Here is a 14525-nt window from a genome sequence, read left to right on the forward strand (position 1 = left end):
CACATTCTTTGGCTAGATTTGTTTTTCTTTTCCATTCTAACTGAGAGCTACAAATATCAAAATTCGATTTGCAAGATAAATGCTGTTTTCCTCAGTGGCATGTCATTTTACGGGAATAATTTGATCACAGTCCGTGTATTCCTGCCCTTATATTCTTTCCCCACTAGTGCTGCCAACAGAGATAAATGCATAGAGGAACGGAATGTGAACAATTGCCTCCTCTACTCTTCAGCTTCTATGCCCAGTATACTCTTCCTCACCACTTAGAAAACAGAAGCAAGAAAGTCATCTATCTAGAAATTGGAAAAATTATGGTCATTTTTTCCTTGAATATAGAGAAGGAAAGTTTCTTTAATTGTTACCATGTTTATCTGGAGCTATTTATCAAAAAAAATGGCATATCTAAAAGTGTATGTAGGACCAGAAACACTGACTCTAAGCGCTATTCCCAACATTTAAAATTGAAAATAAGCACTGGTAAGCTAGAATAACCATATGGATACATGTCCTGCACACATTTGAACTGGTTTTGATCCCTGGTACCAAAGGGGGTATCTGAGCAGTGACTAGTAATGATCCCTCAGCAGGAGTAAGACCTGAACATCACTGAACATGGCTTAAATATCAAATAAAATGTTTTGAATAGAAAATAATACATTATTAATATATACTTTTATTATTTTATAAAATAATATCTTAATAATAAAAATTAAAAATCAGCAAGTCATTCATCTGCTGACTTTTACCTTGGATAGTCTTCACTCTCAACAGGTTGTGGTCATTACTGAGAGAGATAAGAAAAATGGTGACATGGAGGGGACACTCTGGCACTTGAAAGTCTTGGGCCAGAAGTGATATGGATTATTCACCTGTTCTACCTATCCCTGTACTAGATCCAGCACTGCGCACAACATGGACAGTTGAGAGAGAAAAAGAGGACCTGAGTTATTATGTCTTATATTTTCTCCCTTCTTCCAAAAGAAAAAAAAATGTGTCAACAGGAAAGGCTTGAGTTGGAAAATCAGCACATCAAAGCGATATGCCACTCTTTTCCAAATGACACTCTTACAATCTCATGGAGGTGTCAGACAAAAAAATGAAAGGGGGAGGTTAGCATCAGCTCACTGGCCAGATCCTGGCTCACTGGTCCACCACCTGTGTGGATGACATTCCAGAGGAGAACACAAAATGGGCCTAGCTTTGAGTGTTGGAGTCTGAAGTGAAGGAGGAGGCACAGAATCAATCCCTCAGCAGTATTTCATGCTTCCTGGCATGGTAATCTGTGACCATCCACAAGCTTACCTGGAACATTTACCCACCTCCTGTCATCACCTCATTTTTTCCACATTGATAGAAGCATCAAGACCCCAGATGGTCCATAAAGTCAGATCTTTCTTTAACTGGCCCTGGGTCACAGAGGCTAAAAAAGATGGGTTATAATTTGAGAACATCAAGTATGGGAGTATAACCATGGGGAGGAGTCAAATTTAAGGTCAGAGCCTTTTCTAGACAAACAATCACACCATCTTCACTTGCCATGATTGAAGTTATCCTAAACCAAGGGAGAGAGCACAGAAAGAGTGGCTGTGTCAGTTGTTCAGAGGTTTGGGAAATGTTCCCCTAATCACCTCTAAATGCAAGAGCTCCTAGACCCATAGTTGCTGAAGCCTAGTTAGTTAGGCTTGCCTGTTAGAAGGCAAGTCAGTGAATGTTGAAAAACAACCATCAGCTTTTCATTGGGGCCTTCAACCAGGATCAGACTGTTTTTGCTGCAATAACCAACCATCCTTTTATGATCTCATAGTGCCCTCCAGTGGCTGTCTTGTTACAATGTTTTCTGAACTGGAAAAATAAAATTGTAGGTTATCCCACTAAAATGTGAATCTACTTGTTTAACTGATGGGTACAGTCTTCTTTCTACTAAGCATGAACAAGGGAGTGAAAAGACCTAAAAGTTGGTGCAAATAGGGCCGGAGAGATAGCATGGAGGTAAGGCGTTTGCCTTTCATGCAGGAGGTCATCGGTTCAAATCCCGGCGCCCCATATGGTCCCCTGTGCCTGCCAGGAGCAATTTCTGAGCCTGGAACCAGAAATAACCCCTGAGCACTGCCGGGTGTGACCCAAAAACCACAAAAAACAAACAAACAAAAAAAAGTTGGTGCAAATAACCCCCCAAAGCTGTCTCCCAAGCTAAAGGAGACCTCTAGTGACTTACTTGGACCTGAGGCTTCCCCAGCACCTCTGAGAGCATCAGAGACGTTTTCTGAAGCACACATTACACTAGAATACACATCATCAAGGATAAATGGTAGCCGTGTGGTTTTAGCACATATGATTCCTTCTTTTGAATTTTTGAAACATTCCAGGAAGCAAGACCTGCCTGTTTCCCACCCATCAGAATGGGCAACCTGAGACTAAGGCCAAAGGATGGGCTTGATACCTGGGGTGCTGTTCTGCCTACCCTTTTCCTGAAGAGTTCCTGTTCTGCTCTGGAATTCATCCCATGGTGTGCAGAAACCTGCACAGAGAATGGATGATAGCTCCATCCATCTGAGCCCTGCCTCAGTGACTGGGCTGGACCCCAGGGTAGAAGATCAGTCCAGGTCCTTGTGTCACCAAAATTCTAGAGTATTCCAGGAAGAATTTCTCTTGCAATACAAATCAACAAACCAAACACATTTTAATGAAATGTTCCTCTGAGCTTGTGTGTCTGCACATGACACCCGAAATGTGTGCCCATCAATCCAGGAAGAACACTGATGCTGCCCTCCAGGAGTGAAGCAGAGCTGCAAAAGGACCTGAGTCCTTGACAAAAATGCTACCCTGTAGGTCCAGTTAACCTCACACTGCCACTATGAGTCCCTTGTTTGGAATCTGTACCTTCCAACCACTGACTTTAAATACTACTCTAGGCTCAGAGGTAACTCAACTTCCATAGGCTTCTTTTCCTTAATCATCTGCAGCACATACTCAGCTTGTAATCAAATATAGGCTTGCCTATATATGAAAAATATAGGGTTACTCCTGAGATCAGAAATTACTCCTGGCAGGCTCGGGAACCATATGGGATGCTGGGGATCGAACCTGGGTAGGCCGTGTGTAAAGCAAACAGCTTCCTACAGTGCTATCGCTCTGGCATCACAAATATAACATGCTTTTAATCCTGAGTATTGGCAGGGTTTGGGATTCTGTTTCCATATATCCCCCTCAGAGGACAAAAATCTAAGGAAACCCAAGTGTCTAGATAGGAAATGGCACAGTGTTTGTGCAAAAGCTGTGTACCTTCTTTATTTTAAGTCATGTCTGAGTCACTTATGATATGTACCATAATGACAAAGCTATTCTCTAGGTTCTAATTCTTAAACTGAGTTATGACCCAAAGGGTCACATAAAAACATTGTTTTAGTATTTTTAGGTTACAACCAGCAGCACTCAAGGGTTACTCCTGGCTCTGTGCTCAGAAATTATTCTGGCAGGCTCAGGGGACCATATGGGGTTTCGGGGATCAAACACAAGTCAGCTGTGTACAAGGCAAACTCCCTACCCACTGTGTTATCACTACAGCCCCTCATAAAAAATTTATTTTAATGTGTCCTTTTGGGGGGGCACACCCTGAGGCACTCAGGGGTTATTCCTGGCTCTGCGCTCAGAAATCACTCCTGGCAGGCTCTGGGGACCATATGGGATGCCAAAGATTGAGCCCAAGTCCATCCCAGGTTGGTAGTGAGCAAGGTAAATGCCCTACTGCTGTGCTATCACTCCAGTCCCATTAATGTGTCTGAAAATCAATATCTTCATGATTTATTATTCTCTTTCTTTCTAGAAGCCTTTTTGTTGTTGTTTTATTTTGGAGGTCACTCGGGTTACTCCTGACTCTGTGTTTAGAAATTACTCCTGGCAGACTCAGGGGACCATATGGGATTCTGGGAATTGAACCCAGGTTAGCCATGTGCAAGGCAATCGCCTTCCCCACTGTGCTCTAGTTCTGTCCTCCCTGCTCCCTCTGGGATCTTCACCTACTGTGCTCAGCCCTTCACCTGCTCCCTTCTGTCTGCAGGTGATGTCCAGCGAAGGGGCTTTTCTTAGAATCAGTGATTACACAACTGTGAGTGCAAGTTAGTGTGAGGAAGGACCCTGGGATGGGGGCCCTGTGTGGCTTTAGAGCAGGCAGTGCCTTTCTCTTTTCAAGCTCTAAGTCCAGGAACATGATGTAGACAGAGGAGGTAGCCCTTCTTCAGAGGATGCTCTCATGGCTTCTGGTATCTCTATGGACCTCTCTCTATACCAGTCTGTCTCCATATAGATCTGTAAAAATTCCTTCTGATTGGACCTGAGGTGTGGGAATGTTGGCCATACCCAGCAGTGCTTTGGGGTTCACTCTTTGCTCTATGCTTAGGATCTAACCAAGTCTGCAGCATGTAAGGCAAATATCTGATTCCTTATCCTATCTCTCCATCCTAATAGCCTTGTCATAGGACATTACTCCTCTAAAAAGAAATAGATTAGGAGGTGGGAATAATAGCACAGTGGGGAGGCTTTTGCCTTGCACACGGTCCACCCAGGTTCAATTCCCAGCATCCCATATGTTCCCCTGAGCCTACTAGGACTAATTTCTGAGCACAGAGCCAGGAGAAATTCCTGAACATTGTTGGGTATGAACCAAAAATCTAAAATAAAATAAAGAGAAATAGATCAAGGGCCTGGGACAATAGTACAGCAAAAAAGAGTATATGCCTTGCATATAGCTGACCAGGCTTGATTCCTGGCATTCCATATGCTCTCTTAGCAAAGCCAGGAAGGAGTTCAGGAGCCAGGAATAACACTCCCCCCAGTATCACATGCTGTGAATCAAAAACCAAATAAATAAATAAATAAATAAATAAATAAATAAATAAATAAATAAATAAATAAATAAAAGAATTAGATGAGCACCCCCACCCCAATACCCCACTCTGGCCATGATCTTATTTTAAGCTGATTACCTGCCTAAAGATCATTTCTCCAAATCCGGCTGCATGCAGCCTTTAAGTACTGGGTATATTTGGATTACATTATTTGGAATTTAAAGGGATACGGTATCACTCTGACACAATAGTCACTCCCTCTCCCCACCTCCTTCATCAAAATGTTCTTTGACCTCCAGCAGTTGGAATAATTAAAAACCTTTCTCTGCAGTTGGGAAAGGAGCAAAAGCAGAATTATGTCAATTGCAAATAAAGTGTATAATTAAGCTGCTGGGCAGGATTCCTGGGGACACCTTTTTGCTTATTCAAAAACATTGCTCAGAATTATTTTCATAGGCAAATTTAATGTTTCTAGCATAATATTTTCCAGATAAGTGCATTGAAAAGTGGAGTTTACCCTAACAAGAGAGATAGAGGCAGAGAAAGGAAAGAAGGAGAGAGCGAGAGAGAGAGAGAGAGAGAGAGAGAGAGAGAGAGAGAGAGAGAGAGAGAGAGAGAGAGGAAAGAATAAGGGTTAAGGCCTTGCATGTGGCCAACCCCAGTTCAGTTCCTAAGCACCACTTGGAGTCACTCCTAAGCACTTCCTGGTATGTCCACAAACCCAAATAAAGCAAACATATTAGAGATTCTGAGATTTCTCTTGCTTCACATCATAGAAGTGGTTCGTATAAGTCAAAGCTCTGCTGGGGCAGGAACAAATGAAAAGTGGGCCTAAGGATGGGGCAGCCCATGAAGCAGCAGAAGGCCTGGAGAGACTTTCCTGATCCCTTAGGAGGCCACTTCCATTTTAGAGAAACTGAAGACAGTGAGTCCTACGAAGCTGTCTCCTTCCTCTTTATCCAAATAAATGGGCAGCATTTTGTAATTTGTCAGCAGCCCTATTCAAAGTGACAAGGTGAGGTCAGAGGCTCAAATGACTTTCCCCCCACCACGGTCACTCTTGCAGGCCAGATCGTCCTCCCAGTTCTCATTATTTCCCGCCATGTTTCCAAGACTTGGACAAACGAGTCTCTGTTTTCTTGCATGAACAAGCAAAATTTCCTCCCGCTGAAGCTGTGTGATCCACCCATCAGCTAAAGGAACACAGGGCAGGTTTTCCTTCTGAATCATCCAAGGAGAGATTTCCCAACCATTGCTATTCACTGGATCCACTAGTACAATTGATAATGGCAGAATGAAAGTTGAAGCCAATATATTAAGGAGATTTTTCCGTATGGCACTTCATTTTATCACAAGAACATATTGTCTTCCTCGGAGAATATAAAATTATTTGTCAATGTGAATGTTATGAGGATTGAGAACATCATTTCTTTGTCCATAAAATCAAGATAACTTGACAAATACTGAGTCACAAATTCAAGTAAGCCAAATAAACCAGCTAACAAAACCCTCACAATTGTTTGCTCTATTTTGCTTTGGAAGCCGTATATTTCCCAGTAGTACTGGGAGGAGGGGAACCAAAGCTATAACCACATTACTGGACTGTTCAAGAATTGGGCCAAGGAGAAAGACTGGCAATGCTGCAACCACACCCAGTGGTACTGGGGTAAATATAGAGGAAGGGATCAAACTTGGGACTTCACTCTGCAAAACACATGTTCCAGCCCTCAGATCCAGCTCCTTGTCTCCATTCCATCATATCTTAAGGTGAAATTAGATCATGTTGGACTTTCCTTCCAAAATTTTTGTGGTTTCCAATTCTCTTAGGTGATTAGCAACCTGCTTAAAAAAATGCCTTTCAGATGACTTTTTTTAATTCGCTTTTTTATTGTTATTGGTTTTGAGTCACATCCAGTAGTGTTCAAGAATTATTCCTTGTTGATTAAAAATATAAAGTCCACGTGTTGGATGAGTCCTTCTCCAGCACAGTGCTTCTAGTCCCTTCTGCTGGCAGGTCTGAAGAAGCAGGATAATGATGGGGAAATAATTCACAAGCAGTCAGTTAAAGTTTCATCAGTCAGCTTGCTTTTATTCCATGGCCCTATCCACCATATGCTTTTCCTTACATATGCTTCTCTGCTAAGCTTTCTGCTATCCCTCTCTCTCTCTCTGCCTTTTCTGCTTCTCTCCTTGCCTTCCCCCCAGCCAGACGTTTTTATTCTTTATTTAAAACAGCCCACCCCATCCCAGGTGTGGATGGGTCTGATCATCAAGGTGGGATTAACATCTCAAATGAAAGCTTAGTCATTAAAAAAAAAAAAGAAAGAAAGAAAGTTTAGGTAAAAAGGTATTGGGGGAAGGGTTACAATTCCTGACTCTGTGCCCAGAAGTTTCTCCTGGAAGGCTCAGGAGACCTTATGGGATGCCAGGGATTAAACCCATTTGCAAGGCAAATTACTTGTTGTGCTGTCACTCAGGTTCCTGAACTTACTTTCTAATTTTGAGAAGTCTCTCAAGTGATGCTCAGCAATATCAAGGGGTCCTTCTGACCATCCAAGTTCAAAGTGGCTGGAGGGCCGACATGAGTGTGTGGTGCTACTTGAGTCTGTGGTACCAGAGTTACATGGGGTTACTCTGGACTGTACCCAGTGGTTCTCTGGGGATGATAAATGGTGTCAGGTTTCAAACCAGGGTCAGCTGTAGGCAAGGTGAGCACTTTAACCCTGTACCATCTCTCTGGCCCCCATGTAAATTGCCTTTAAAGAAAAATATTTCTTTTCCTTTTTTTCTTAAATTATTGGAATTTTGTTTGTTTGTTTTTGGTTTGGTTGGTTACTCCTGGCTCGACATTCAGGAATTACTCCTGGCAGGCTCCAGGACCATATAGGGTGCCAGGAATTAAATCTGAGTTGACTATATGCAAAGCAAGTATTATCTTTCTTTTCTTTTCTTTTCTTTTTTTTTTTTCCGGTTTTTGGGTCACACCTGGTGATGTGTTCAGAAATACTCCTGAACTATGTGTTCATACTCCTGGCTATGTGTTCAGAAATTGCTCCTGGCTTGGGGGATCATATGGGACTCCGGAGATAGAACCGAGGTCCATCTTGGGTCAGCTGCATGCAAGGCAAATGCCCTACCGCTGTGCTATCACTAGGCCCCAAGTATTATCCTTCCAACCATTAAATTATTTTTATAATAATTTTAATTAAATAGGTTTAAACATTTCTAGGTCTTAATTTCTCATAAAACTATGCAATGATGAACTGACAAATTTGTTTTGCCCTAGAATTAAATCTTTCTAGGACTTACGAGGAAGAAATATGATCTAACCAGCAATAGGATCTAGGATCTACTACTTGGTATTACTTAGAGATAAATATTTAATGAATGGGGAACTGGTCCCATTGACTAAACAACATCATTTTTAGTTCATGTCACAGTATTGTTCTAAAAAGAGAGTTTTGAAGGACAGAGGGATATATGTCAAGAGATATTCCAGGGCTAAGGTATTCAGCTGGTCTTGGTTCACCCCTCAGTATGTTTTCTTGTACCCCACTGTTGGCAATTATGGAGACTGTTGTCAGTCTTACCTAAGTCCTCAAAAGACCAATATAGTGTCCCAAGGAATTGGGTGATGGCCTAACACGTGTTGCAAAGAGAGTAGTTTTGTGTTGTGTTATCATGTTTTTGTGTGGCTGCCTTTTTCTACACAATAAAATTAAAATCCTGTAAGTGATGTAGTGACCATTTCTTAAACTAAAACCATGGCCCTACAGTGATCATATACTATTGGGAAGTTGGCATAAACATGTCAAGGGATTTTAATCTGTGTATAGAATGTTCCACTTATAATTTTTTCTTCCCTTGGAAAATACAATCAAATATATTTTAGGTGTCTTTCATTTGGAGGGGGCACTATAAAAGTATGCTCAGTAGTCCCAGAAGCCCCTTTCTACAATGCTTGGCCAGTGATTCAATTAGAGGACCTGAGGATTTGGGTATTGATGAGGGTCTTGATGTGTTTAGGGTTCTCCAGGCAGTACTCAGGGGACATGTGTCAATGCTTGGAGGCTTGCCCCTGGGATACACTGTGCAGTGCCCAGGGGACCAGATGATGCCCAGAACTGAACCAAGATTAAAGTATGTATCTTAGGTCCTGGACCTTCCTCTGGCCCCAAACGCCTTTTTAGAACCATGTGATATGAATTAAAAATGATGTTGACATTCAATGAGACCAGTTCTTCTTCTTCTTCTTCTTCTTCTTCTTCTTCTCATTAAATATGTGTCTCTAAGTAATAGATCTTGCTGGTAAGATCACATTTCTTATTCCTGGATCCTAGAGAGATTTAATCAATCAAGTTCTTTCTTCTGATATATCAGAAAGTACTATCTCTACTCCAATAAGCAGTAAGGAGTATTCAGTGAGATTCTGAACTTAACAGAACCCTATGTATATAGAGAATAGCCATAGTCAACCTTAGATTCATGTAACATTATGATTCCCATAGACACAATTGACTTCAAATTTTCCTTTGACTCTGGGTTGGGAATTTGAACCAGGGTTGAGCCTGAGAACCACATCTTCTTCAAGAATCAGTCATCCCTAGTGTCCCTGACCCATTTGAGGCATCTATATTGAGAGAGTAGATGGATTGTGCAACTATTCAATTGTTATCTTTTCTGCTTTGTTTGTATACCACAAAGTGAAAGTTTTGGGCTGCAAAGGTAATACTGTAGGCAAGGCACTTGCCTTGCATGCAGCAGACCTGGGTTCGATTCCCAACACCCCACATGGTCACTTCACTTGAACCCAGCCAAGAGTGATTCCTAAGCACAGAAACAGGAGTAAGATCTGAGCACTGACAGTTGTGGCCCCAAAACAAAACAAAAACAAAACCTCAAAATGAGGAGCTGGCTGAAGAACTAGAACAGCTAGTAGGGTACTGGCCTTGTACAGGCCAACCTAGATTCAATCTCCAGCATCATATATGGTCCCCTCAGCACTACCAGGAGTAATTTCTGAGTGCAGAGCCAAATGGAAGCCCTTTTGAGGTTACCCCTCAAAATAGTTTAGTTTTCATTTTTTCATTTTTTCATTCCCATTTTCAAAGACTGTTTTAGTGCAGACATGCAACAATTGAAATATGATGTAAATTAATCAGCCAACAGTTTATTCAGTGATAAATGGTCAACTATACTATGCAGCAGAATATACAAATAAATGTCTGTGCGCATGTATACATGGATGCACTTACTCCTGTTAATTGGGAATGAGCTGTGCATATTTTAGCTCAGAATCTATGCGATTTCTTTATTTAAAATCCTCTTTATAATAACATGTTTAATAATACATGTTTATAATACATGTTTAATGTATTACCTGACCCATATTTAAACTTATTTACCTAGCTAGTGTTTATTTTATTTTTTGGTACCAAAAATGCCTTTATTATATTATGTTTTAATGTTTTCTTATGAATTTTATAAGGATCAGCATAGAAATGCTTATTAAATAGTATGGCAATTTTAGTAAAAGAATAGAAATTTGTTCTTGTGCTACAATAATAACCACAATTAATATGAACCTATGAATAACTATAAGAAAAATAGATGTCCAAATACAAATTGTCTTTATTCTTGGGCAAGAGACATAGTGTAGCAGATAAGGTACCACATATGGTCCTTTGAGCATGCCAAGAGTGATCCCTGAGCAGAGCCCTACCCTACATCTGGATATGGCCCATAACCAAATTAATAATTTTAAATTTTAAAATTACAATGATCAAATTATTTATCAAGTAAGCCAAAACTGAGTTTATCTAGCATGTTTCCATTTATGCACTATTAGACAATTTTGACTAGAGTTAGCCCTCAAACAGAGTAAATATTACTCATATTTGCCATATTTTAATTCATATTCATTGCTTTATTTTTATTTTTTTTGCTTGTCACTGTTCTTTTTTAATTTTTTGAATATATAAAAATCTTTATTTAAGCACCATAATTACAAGCATGATTGTAGTCATAAACAGAACACTCTCCACCCTTCACCAGTGCAACATTCCCACCACAAATGCCCCCCCTCCAACGTCTGCCTGTATTCGAGAAAGGCATTCTATTTCCCTCACTCATTAAGATTGTCATGCTAGTTGTTAGTTGTTAGTTGTTAGTGTAGTTTTATCTCTAACTGCACTCACCACTTTTCATGGGGAGCTTCATATTGTGAGTGGGTGCTTCTGGCCCTCATCTCTATTGTCTGGGCATTATTACAATAATGTTCTTAATTTTTTTTAAACCATAGATGACTGAGACTATTCTGTGTCTATTTCTCTCCCTTTGACTTATTTCACTCAGCATAATAGATTCCAGGTACATCCACAGGTATAGGAAAATTTCATGACTTCATCTCTTCTGAAGGCTGTCCTGAGTACTACTTTTGGTTACCCCTCAAAATAGTTTCATTTTCATTTTTTCATTCCCATTTTTAAAGACTGCTTTAGTGCAGACGTGCAACAATTGAAATAAGATGTAATATTGATTCTGTAACAATTTCACCTCCACATATATTTGTTGAGCACCTGCTCCTGTGCCGGCTCTTTCTAAGTCATGCAGGTATAAACTGGGTTATGTTTCCATGGCCCTTATTTCTCACATTTAGGAAAAAAATAAGTAGCCATGAATCTAAAGCATTGTCTGAAGCATGGATACACAAATTACAGCCCCAGGGCCACATGTGACCTGCTAAGGACGTTTATCTGGCCCTTCAGATGTTTTTGCTGCCGCTGCTTGTCCTGCTTAACAGCCAACTCATCCCAGGCCCTCACTACATGTGTGGGCTATATGCCAACTCTCTGAATTCTTCCTTCTCTCTATCTTGCCACACCTCCTCTCAGAATTGAGCACGGGTTCTCAAACTACTGCCATGGGCCACTATTATTCATAGATTTTGAAACTATAGTCTAACCCTCAAACTCTCTAAGGGATAGTGAACTGGCTCCTGTTTAGAAATTTTGAGAACCCCTGCTCTGAAATAAATACATTTTCCTTTTCTCTATTTTCTCTGATGAAATATGTACATAATAAGTTTGCTCATCTTTATGTTTTCTTTTTGGAGGAAGCAATCATAGAAAATTTCTGCCCCCAGCTGTGTGGTACCTCTGGGTCTTCCTGCTCCTGCCAACATTAACGAACATCAGCAAGTAGAATCTATTGGTTGCCATCCCCAGTGGAGTGGAAATTCTTCTGCAGAGAATTCACACTCCTCCCCAAACCTCGGGGTTCTTTGAGAGCGAAAATCACTGAGAACCAGGCTGCAAAGCCACTGCAGAGGCTGTGAACACATCAACAAAACATGACATATATACAGAAGGTAAGGGTGCTTGCCTTCTGTAGGAAGGAAATGCTTCTGAAGGAAATGCTGGTTGGGTCTGTGCTGCTGGTCTGGTCAGATCTAAATGGGGAATAATAACGTTTGAGAAAATATGTTTCACTTTAGAGATCACAAGGTCAGTGCCATCAAACAGTGGTCCTACTTGCTAAGGAGAGGGTGCACCCACATATGTACAAAGGAGGAGGAATTTCCTCAGACACTAGTTCCCTCCAGAGGCAAAATGATAATAAACATGGATATTTGCTTTGGCTTTTTTTAAATCATGGATCTTTATTTGTTGTCACTTTCAAGACCCCTCCTCCCACCTTTAAATTGATTTTTCCCCATTGGATCACAATTATCATGAATATGCAATAGAATACACAATGCCCTTGAATGGAGGAGCTTAACATTCCATACATGTCAAAGATTCATCACACTCAGAACCCAAGTTCTAGTGCTATTCGACCTTCTAAATCTCCTCTAACTGTCCTTCCCACTCACTTTCTGATAAGCTCCACAGTTGCTGTCGAGTCTCTGAGTTAGTTTTCTGGGGTGTTTTTTCTACCGAATTGTTTGCAATGGTCATCCATATCCCCAAGTTGAGTGAAACAGCTGCTGATCATCTTTCACACCTTCATTTCTCTTTATCCTTGTGGTCCCAAAAGGTGCCACATCAACTTTGGAAATGACAGGACCACATCCTATAGAGAACAGACAGAGCTTCTTGATCCTGCCATCTGTCAATGGACATTTAAGATAATTTCATGCCTTCTGTGATGATGTTGCTATGAACACAGGGGTGCAAACATATTTTAATGCATGTATTCATATCCTTTGGGGGGAACAATGTTTAGGAATTTTTTTCTAGCCATATGATATTTTTATTATTTAAGAAGAAAGAGTATGATAATAATTAAAGAAGATATTTTTTTTTCTTTTCTTTTCATTTTGATGTCTGGACCCAGTAATAACCAAGGCCACTGGAAGAGTTGGTGGGGGTGACATAAAGTGCTGGAGATCAAACATAGGATTGATATGTGCTGTGCTGTTAACCCTTAAGTTAGCTCTTTTGCTTCTCAAAGGGGATATTTTTTCTGGGAAGGATCATCAGAAAAATTATCTGAGAAGACAGCATGGAAAAGTAATGAAAGTGACAGTATTCCCAAAAACAGCCAGGGAAATAATCTTCTAGGCACAGGAAACAGCAGGTGTACAAGGCCCAAGTAGCATGAGCCTTGCAACTTTGAGTATCTGGAGCAAACAAAGCAGCTTGTGAGGAGCTAAGAGGAGGCTGATGAGATGCTATTGAAAAGCCAGGATGAGGAAACAGGTATGATTCAGCCAATCAGATTTGAGATTTCAAATCACCTACTTAGTCCTTAGTCCAAAGGAGGTCATTGCTATTTTAAATAATAATAGTATTTTTTAAATAATAAACATAAAGGGCTGAAGAGATAGTAGAGTGCGGAAGGCACCAGCCTTCAGGGATCACCATCAAGAGTGATTCCTGAGCACAAAGCCAATAAGCCCTGTTCACTGTAGGGTGTAGCCCAAGAAAAAAAGGATATGAGTTGAATTTTTTTTGACATTGTTGGGGGCTGTGAGGAGATAGGAGGGAGAAATGAGGGGTTATTCTTACCTCAAGATCCCTGTAGTTGCTCAAGGGACCATAGTAGAACTGGGATAAAACCAGGAGTCAAGCCTGAGCTCTTCTGGACTCTTGTCACCCCAAAGCTCTTTCTGGCAGAACTGGATGAGCTATAGGGCCATGTGGAGAAGGCCTTGCTCGAAGTTTTACTGTGATCATACTCAGCCGAAGAATGAAGAGCAGGGCCAGTTGAGTGGATGGACTCAATTCGAATTCCCCAGCAATTCTTCAGGTCCATTTGGAGACCTTAACAGAGTCAAATGCAACAGTTGCAGTAAGAAAAGGAAAAAAAAAAAAAAAAAAAAAAAAAACCACGCATTGCCTGTACCTGATTAAGAGAATAAAGAGAACAGGGCCTGGCAGATAATACAGGGATTAAAGTGGATTGCCCTGAACCATGTTTGTGTCCCATCACAAAGCCAGAAAAATCCCTGAGTACAGAGCTGGGAATGAGTAGCTCCTGAGCACCACCAGGTCAGGCTTTAAAATCTAAAATAAGGGGCCCGGAGAGATAGCACAGCGGTGTTTGCCTTGCAAGCAGCTGATCCAGGACCAAAGGTGGTTGGTTCGAATCCCAGTGTCCCATATGGTCCCCTGTGCCTGCCAGGAGCTATTTCTGAGCAGATAGCCAGGAGTAACCCCTGAGCACTGCCGGGTGTGG

This window comes from Suncus etruscus, chromosome 3 (assembly GCF_024139225.1).
Source record: "Suncus etruscus isolate mSunEtr1 chromosome 3, mSunEtr1.pri.cur, whole genome shotgun sequence".
Classification (NCBI taxonomy): domain Eukaryota; kingdom Metazoa; phylum Chordata; class Mammalia; order Eulipotyphla; family Soricidae; genus Suncus; species Suncus etruscus.